This window comes from Zingiber officinale, chromosome 10B, assembly GCF_018446385.1.
Source record: "Zingiber officinale cultivar Zhangliang chromosome 10B, Zo_v1.1, whole genome shotgun sequence".
Classification (NCBI taxonomy): Eukaryota; Viridiplantae; Streptophyta; class Magnoliopsida; order Zingiberales; family Zingiberaceae; genus Zingiber; species Zingiber officinale.
The window spans coordinates 23,934,560-23,944,266 of record NC_056005.1 but is presented as its reverse complement, the minus strand read 5'-3'; the positions used below and the strand labels follow the sequence as shown (position 1 = coordinate 23,944,266).

Genomic DNA, 9,707 nt, shown 5'->3' with positions numbered 1-9,707 from the left:
GTGAGTAAACCAACTGCCTCTAAAATCCATAACCCATACTATCAGCAACCCTCTACCGTCCGTATAATGTGCTCCGACTGTCCATCTGCCAGAGGGTGAAAAACCTCCACTTCAACAAAGCTCCACACTCACAATGCTACAAACTCTGCGAGATACGTGAGGTGAATCATGGATCTCAATCCAATATAACACTCGGAGATATACCATGAGGTCCGATAACCTCTCTAAAATAAAACCCTTCTACTCGATCCAAAGAATCAGTTCTACAGATCGATAGGAAGGAAAACAAATCTAGTCAACCAATCAATGATTTCCTAACACATCCTATCCTCTTTGTGTCTTGGTAATCCCCCAATAAAGTCCATTTTAACATGAGCTCAACTCCATTCCAGTATCCGAATCTACTGAAATAATCTTACTAACTTCCGACGTTCAGCCTCCACTTGCTGACATACTAGACACCAAGCTACAAAATCCGCGATGTCTTTTTCATATCATTGAACCAATAGAAACGCTCTAAGTCCCTATACATCGGGTGCCACCCGGATGTATCACAAATCCATATCGAGGTATTTTCCTACAGAAACTCCTCCTGGATAAAAAGTGACTCAGGATCACACCTAACCTCCCACAGATATAAAGTATCTCCATAATTCTCATAGTCGTACTGTAAGTGTCCGACAATTGTCGATAAAAATATCGAACACCCTGATCTAACATATAGACTTCAAGACCTTTAGTAAATGATCGTGTGTTCAAGGTCTTGTAACCCATACTACGATTGCTCCACCTGCGGTTCAGTAACCTTTAGTGACGAGCAATGGACACAAGGGTAGATGAGTACCCTCAATGAGTAGCTAATCGACATAACTGCCAATGGTCACTCTGCTACTCGAATATTATCATCTGACATTTCCGTTCAATGATGGTAGAACCTCGTAGGTGTTAGGCAACTGACACCACATACTTTGCATCCCTACAGATCATATATCAATATGTATCATCGAGGATATCTACCTATGTCCAATCGGTTCATGAGTCAGGATCTCCCATGGGACAACAATAGACAAATCAGCTAACCATCGCCTTATAAATCATCATGCCTCCCAAGGAGGTAGAGAAGTACTCTCTCACACACCTCAACATATTCACCGAGACATGTTGTTCTCAATAAATATTTTCTTCATCTTCCCTTATATGGTGCCCAGTCACATAAAGGATATGTAGCTAACATCATCCTTTCTTCATCAGTACAAGTCATATATCTGAATGTACTCATCATCTCATACACCTATATAACAAAGGTATCACGTAAGTGTTAGGCAGCTAGCTCTATACTTTTTCACGTCAGTGGGGGTCATCTATCCAAATGTACCCTCAAGGTCATCCTACCAGGTACATACAGTCTATGGTTAAAGTCTCCATAGAATAGGATACATCGATCCTCTACAGACTAGTCAAGCCAGCAATGACATACAACTAACTTAGTCAATTCTCCGTCTGTACAAGTCCTAAACTCAAACGTAACCCTTAGGTTATCTAACCAGCACACATAACCCGAGGATCAGAATCTCTATAAAATAGAGTGAGTCGATCTCCAACTGACTGAACTACTGACCGAACTAAGAACATAAGAATGGATCAGTTCTCTACTGACCAAGTCAACAACGGTAAATCGAACCTCTATAGGCTAAAGCAACTAGAATAAGTCGATCCTCTACAAATCAAATCAACAAAGTAAATAAGTAAATCAAACCTACTAAGCAAGTCAACAAGGGTACATCGGTCCTCTACTAACCGAAGCAACAAGAGTAAATTGGTCCTCTACAAACCGAACCAACTAGGATCCTCTACTAAGCGCAACAAGAGTAAATTGGTCCTCTACGAACCGAGGCAATACGAGTAAATTGGTTCTTCACGAACCGAAGCAATATGATATTTAGCAGATACTAACCACTACTAAACTAGTGATAACAGAAATTAATAACACTAGTGGTATGGCAAAAGAAGTCCTATGAGACTGTATTCCTTGATCTCTAGTAGGGTCAACTGTGATCAGTGATTGACCTAACACATTTGATGTATGCTACAAACAACTGGACAGATACTAACAAAAGCATACTAATACATAACATAGCCAACATAACAACTATGCATCCACTAACAGAAATGTAAGATAACAATATGCAAACATACCTCCTATAGCCTGGAGAATCCTGTCGCTGCCTGGTCCCAAAACCCGAAAAGTCACATCGAGAAACCAAATCACGAAAAACACAACGAACATAGGCCTCGTAAAACCTATGGCTCTGATACCAATAAATTGTCACGCCCCCAGAGGAGTCCATACCGAAAAATTTCGGCAGCATCTCCCCTGTACCGGTGACAATCTGAGGCATACATACATACAAAATACATCAGCCACATATGGCTGGAATATATATACACAACCACGCAGTTATATAATCAGCTCACTCGGCTGGAACAGAAATAAACACAACCACGCAGTTATATAAATATATTAATCAGCCCACACGGCTGTACCAAAATCAACACAGCGGAAAATCACAAACAACGATCACAAAATACAAAGCGACTAACTGCGAGCCGGCTCGGCTTGACACAATAATATCAAACCAAATACAAAAGAACACAAATACATAAACAAGTACAAAACCCAAAATACAAATAGCGTAAGAAATACCAAAATCGTAAGGTCGTCCTCGAATGTGACGTGGAACTGGCGGACAGGATCTCCAAGCGACTCCATAAATCCTTTACCTGCTATTTGGTGAAATTACCAATATACGGGGTGGTGAGTATAAAGACTCAGCGGGTAATAGACAAATAGTGCATGAGTATGGTAAAACAAACTGGAGATGCAAAAAGGTATACAGTCTCGTATGGAAATAGCAGACACTACAGTGATATCATAATAAGTGTCCATACCTGAAACCATATCCTAGGCTAATAGTAAAAGGTAAAGTGTAGCAAAGTCCTGCTACAATACTGCTCATAACTACATGGTATCGTGTGAGATATATACATGTCTACAGTAAGTAAGTCAGTGTCTAAACACATATCACAGGTATAAATCTCAACCTACGTAAGCATAACAACATAAATAAGAAACAACAGCATAAGCTAGTAACAGCAGCATAGATAAACAACAACAGCATAAGTAAACAACCAGCAGATATAATAACAACAGCGTATGTACGGATGGTCACCCCGCCCACCTCTCTGCACCACGACCCCTGTATGGTCGAGAGGCCGGATCGATGACAACTGTACGACACTCCAGCCGCCACTACTCTCGAGTGACCGAGTGGACAGTTGCATAGTAGCTGAATAGTTACGTCTGCGACGGGGGTCCCTGCTGCCCGCGACTCCAGCCGCGGACAAGCGGCACGCTCCAGCCGCCACTACCCATGAGTGGCCGAGCGTGCGGCCCTGGCCAATGACCCTCTCAACCACAAGGGAGACATGGTCGCCGGCATGCATGCAATGACATGATGCGAACAATGCAACAGTCATCATATATATATAAACAGAAACAGGTATGCTACATGAAGCCAGCATGCTCAGTAAGGTGTGTAAATAAACAGCAACCAAAGCATGTAAACATGGTATCAGGTGTCTATATATCCAATACCTAATATCTAATGTCTGGCATCTAGTATCTGGTATCTGATACCTAGTAATATAGTATCTGCTAAATATCAACGATGGCAACGAGAGACTATATAGATACAGAAACGAGCAGCTCAAAGATTGAGTGGAAGTATCAAACGCAGGAAAAATAAGAGTGGAGTCAAGTTAAACATAGTAGCCAACTAAACATATAGCTCATGCACTAAGGTCAATGTGCTAAAGAGATAAAGCAAGAAGTACCCGCCTTTATACGTAGATCGTGTCCAGTATTCCCATGTCGAGACGCTTGTCCTGAAATCCAAGTACTGTGATCACAATACGCATAACGTAACTAATCAAGTAGAAACTAATTAGCTACATCCATCATGAACCAAATAGTTAACTCAACCCTAATTTGATCAGGAATCTATGTACTAATTCCATTTCAATTATTAACCCCAAATCTGGTAGTTAACCAATCTCATTATTCTTGTTAGGTTTAACTTAATCCATAATCTCTTATCATTCCACAACTCAATCTGTAGCTCAACTTAAATTAACAAATCCACAAATAAATCATTCATCCTTTAAGCATTACAATATCCACTGATTATCCATAGCATCTAGTTAACAACTACATCATTCCAATTTGACTCTACATTCATGTATGAACAACAACTTACCCAAATCAGTGAATTCCATTGTTAACTCGTAACCGGAGAAGGTTGTTGTTGTGAATGTCCAAACCAAACATCCTACATGACACAAATCATAATCATTCCACAATCCTATTAATCCATCCATTGTATCATCTACAACACATCATAAATCAATCACTAAACAAACCAATCTGATATTAAATCCGTAACCAACCTTGTAATCAAATTTAAGCTTGGATTTAACAACTTTACCTCCAATCTAAATCCGCAGTAACTTCCTCTCCAAATGCAGCTGTGAGAGATAGGAATTGACGACCTCTACCAAAATTTGTGGTCCTATCCAGTATTGAACCCTAGCAGAAATCCTCCACTCATTGGTCAGCAACTGAACAAGAACAGAGCAAGGGAAGGTAAGGAGGCAACCATACCTTCTTGTGGCCAGAAATTCCCCGTCAAGCCAAGGAATGGCTAGAATCAGATATTCCGACGATCAGAGGCGATTAGTGACACCCAACTCATACTTACAGCAGAAATCGATCCAAGAAGAAAGGAGCTAGGGCTCGAATCTCGCCTCTTGGCAGAAATTCTGCCCGCTTAAGGTTCAGCAACTCAGAGAAGGCAATGATCGGATGAACTCAACGATCAGAGGAGACGGTTCAACCGACGGTGGACAATAGCATAGGCAAATTGTGGTCGGAGCTGTAGCGCACGAGTGCAGCGACGCGGGAAGAGGCTAGGGCTCAGATCTCCTCACTGACCCTCAGCCGAGGCCCTGGCTGAAGACTCAAGTGCTTCGCGGATGAAAAGGGAGGCTCATACGGAGGCGGATTGCACAGCGCTGGCACATCGATTTCCTTGTGGCATCGGCGTCGGCTATTGACTTGTGGCAGCCGGCGCTAGGGCAGGGACGGAAGAGGAGTGGTTCGGCGCACAGGTTTCTGGCGATCGGCGTCGGGCTGAGGTGGTCGGCATCGACGCGAGAGAGGAGGGGGAGACGGCTAGGGCACAGAGAAGAGGGGAAATCGGCATCGGCAATCAGGTGCCGTGATCAGGAGAAGGGCGACGGTGGTGTTCGTTCGCGTGAGGAGGAGATTGGCGGGTCGGCGATGGATTTGGGGAAGAGGAGAAATGGGGTTTCGGGTAGAGATGTGTGCTGCGGTGAGGGGAAGAGGAGAAATGGGGTTTCGGGTAGAGATGTGTGTTGCGGTGAGGGGAAGAGTTAGGGCAGGGTTTAAAACTTATATACATAGGATTTAATTTATTAAACCCTATGTTAATTCCTCAATCAACTCCCACTTAAATGGTGTTCCAAACAGGCTTATAATTAGCCCCACCGGTTCATCCCCTCAACACGTGTCATACGAACTCCGTTTAAGTCCCAGAAAATCTCTAAAAATTCCTAAAAATTCCAATAAGATTATTTGTTAAATAACCTTATTATTTAATGATTATTTGGATACCGTATTTTACAATTTTTATGTAATTTTTGAAGGTCGTTTGGAATTTTTACTAAACGAAGGAAGTTTCGACAAAAAATGTCCAAGCGAGAATTGAACCCACGACCTTTGACTTGGTCAAAACCCAGCTGACCAAGTGTGCAAATGAATTTTTCTGTTTAGAAAAGGTAGCGAATTTATTTAAGATAGTTAATAGAATATTGGATTATAAAAGGGATAAGTTGATCTTGGATTTGTATGTTTAGAAAAGGTAGCGAATTTATTTAAGATAGTTAACAGAATATTATAAAAGGGATAAGTTGATCTTGGATTTGTTTGTTTAGAAAAGGTAGCGAATTTATTTAAGATAGTTAACAGAATATTATAAAAGGGATAAGTTGATGTTGGATTTGTTTGTTTAGAAAAAGTAGCGAATTTATTTAAGATAATTAACAGAATATTGGATTATAAAAGGGATAAGTTGATGTTGGATTTGTCTGTTTAGAAAAGATAGCGAATTTATTTAAGGAGTTAACAGAAATATTAAGTTATAAAAAGGGATAAGTTGATGCTCTGTTTTCCCATGACTTAAACCATTCTCTCCTTCTCTTCTGCGTATGATGGCGGAGCTCGGGCAGAAAATGAAAGGGAGTTAGGGCATCATCTCTGGCAGCCGACCAAGGTCCGAGAAGCCCTTTTTGTTCGGTTATGAGTCCAAGAAGTAAGGTAAGTGCTTCTCACCTGCAGTAGGAGTAGTTTCGGACCTTTGTTCTTCTTGAATTCGAAGCATAAGAAGCGTTTATAGTGCAGATTTTTAATTAAGCCTATAGTGCAGATTTTAATTAAGCTTATAATGCAGATTTTTATGTAGAGCTTTGATGTGCGTAGATTATATACTCTTTTATTCATGTTTTTACGCACATTTACATACTTTGAGCATGCTTGATCTATGCATTTTTATACTTCCAGCTTTCCTTTTAGCATATTTACTCTTTTGGTTCGGAGATCTGCTTTTTGTGCATTTTCTGTACACAGGAGTCGAAATTGGTGAAGATTATGCGTCCTCGGGCAAACTTGGAAGTAATTGAAGGGAGAGAGCATCAGGCGTGTACCACACATGGCCGTGTAGTCTTAACAGGAAGGGAAGAGGACATGGCCGTGTGAATCTCACACGGCCGTGTCTTGATTTGAAGAAATTAGAGCAGATGCCTTACATGGCCGTGTGGATCTACACGACCGTGTGAGGTTTCCAGAGGCCAAGCAGGTGGTGGTCGTGTGCATCACACTGCCGTGTGAAGTTTCCAGAGACCAAGCAGGTGGTGGCCGTGTGCACCACACAACCGTGTAGCATTTCCAGAGAGCAGAAGGGTCTTGGCCGTGTGAACCATACGGTCGTGCAGCTTTGGCAGAGAAGGAACTGGACATGGTCGTGTGAATCTCACTCGACCGTGTCGTGGGGCCGTGTGACGCCCGATTTCCTCCTCTATTTAAACCTTCCTTCATGAATTGAAAGGCGATCTCTCCTCCTTTGGGAGAAGGCAAGATTTGGTGGTTTCCTCCCATTCTTGGGAGGATTTCTTGGCGATTCTAAGGGAGTTCTTGACAATTTCGACTCCGGAGCGAGGATTGGATCCGAAGACGAGACTTCTTCGTAGATAAGTTTTCTCCTTCCCCTTTTCTTGGTTTCTTGGATTGGGGATTTAAGAAATGCTTGTAATCTTTATTTCTTCGGGTATTCTTCCTCGATTCATGGAGTAGATCTTGTATTCTAGGATTAAGGGAGTATTTGTATGATGGATTGATGTAATCTCATATGGATTTGCCATTTTCTTGTTTCAATGACATTGTCTTGCTTGTATCAATTAGATCTTGAATGATTAATGGTGATTTGTGCTTAATTCTCATTCTTGATTGATTGTTTAGATTTCTTGTGGACTTTGTAAAGATAAACTCTCACTCGATCATCCGAGGGATCCACGTGACAGGTGCAAGCCCGTGTAAGGACGTTTGAGAGATAATCTTGAAGAGGAAATAGGAATATTCAAGAGAGTAGGATGGATTTTGTGTTTAGTTTCTTGTATCTTGATAGATTAATAAGTTGTGGGCTTCTATGTTGATATCCGAGGAAGGCATAGTAATAGGTGCGCTTCTGTGTAAGGACAACCTAGGTTCACGTCTAATTGATCATATTTAGATACATTTCTCAGTCCTTAGCCGGTTATCTATTGCAAGAGAGAACCGGCAACTTTCTACAAGTGTTTGGCAATTGAGGGATAAGAATTGGTGAACCATTTACATTGAAGAAACCTTACAAAGAAACCGAAACTCCAAGAATCTCCCTTTATCATAACCCAAAACACTAAACTCTTGTTTGTTGATCTTTAATATTAGATTTGTTTACCTTCACTTTGCATTTGAAACGATTGGATAGTTGTTTAGCTAATTCACATTGAGACATTTCTAGTGCTTATTCCAGTCCCTGTGGATACGATAATCTTTTATATTACTTGCGACATTTCCGTACACTTGCGGAGCGTAACAAGTTTTTGGCGCCATTGCCGGGGACTTCGCTATAACATTAGGAATTATCAATTGAGTTAGACTAAACATAACATTTGTTTTCCTTTCATATTGCATAGTTGTAACTAATCATTATATTTCTGTTTTTACTTTCTTGTATAACTTTTACTTCTTGTTAATTCTTTTTGTACAAATTCAATTATGTATTTTTGATTCTTTTATTTTTCTTTTTCTGTTGAATTGTCATTTGCTATCTTGTTCTTGTGTATGCGAAGATCTAACTTTACAGGGGAATTCTTTCCTTTTGACCCTGAGATTGACAGAACTTTCCATAAAAGAAGAATTCTGCAAAGGCAAATTGAAGAACAGGAACATTTGAACATGGCGAATAGACCACTCAAGGATTATGCAGCACCTTATGCAAGAGGTTTTCGATCTAGTATTTCAAGGCCTTCAGTGGAAGTTAATAACTTTGAGGTCAAACTCGCAATTATATCTATGGTGCAGCAGAACCAATTTGGTGGAGGACCTCATGAAGACCCCAATCAACACTTAGAGGTCTTTTATGAAATATGTGGTACCATGAAAATGAATGGAGTTCCTTCAGATGCAGTTAGATTATTATTATTTAGGTTTTCTCTAAGAGATAGGGCAAAGCAATGGCTGAATTCTTTGGCCCCTAATAGCATCACCACTTGGGAGCAGTGTGAGCAACAGTTTCTTGATAAATTCTATCCACCAAGCAAAACAGCTCATATGAGGAATTTAATTGCAAGCTTCAAGCAGACTGACTCAGAATCTCTTTTTGAAGCATGAGATAGATATAATAGTATGCTCAGATAATGCCCACATCATGGGTTGGAAAGATGGTTAGTGTTGCACACTTTTTATAATGGTATCAACTATCATACCAAAGTGTCCCTTGATTCAGCTGCGGGAGGGGCACTTATGAACAAAAGTTTAGATGAAGCTGAAGAAATTATTGACAGTGTAGCACAAAATCAGCATCAATGGGCAAATGAAAGAAGTGGTGGCTATTCTTCTGTAAACCCAACAATTAAAGCATCAGGAAAGTTTGATGTAGATGCGGTCATTCTTTTGTCTGCAAAATTGGACGCTCTTACAAAGAAATTTGAGAATATGGGGACTAGTGCTAATATGGTCAATGTTATTAGTACATCTTGTGAAGTATGTGGGAGTTTAGAGCATTCAAATGACTCATGTCCATTGGGAGCTACCACTGCACAAATCAATCAACTGGAACAATGTGATGCAATCATGAGTTACAATCAAAGGCAGAACAATCCATACTCAAATACTTATAACCCTGGATGGAAGAGTCATCCCAATTTTTCTTACAGAAATAATCAAGATCAAGGACCATCTATGGGGGCAAGACCAAATTTTCAAGCTGGGCAACAAAATTTTCAACATCTATCTTCTCAAGGCTTACCAAAGT

At 40.6% G+C, this 9,707-nt stretch overlaps 1 non-coding gene across 1 annotated transcript; it reads right to left on the bottom strand.

Moving 5' to 3' along the window:
• Positions 1–9,002: 9,002 nt before the first annotated feature.
• Positions 9,003–9,108, bottom strand: LOC122030727. The gene has a single exon (XR_006125577.1). It is a non-coding gene; the product is annotated as a small nucleolar RNA R71 (small nucleolar RNA).
• Positions 9,109–9,707: the final 599 nt, after the last annotated feature.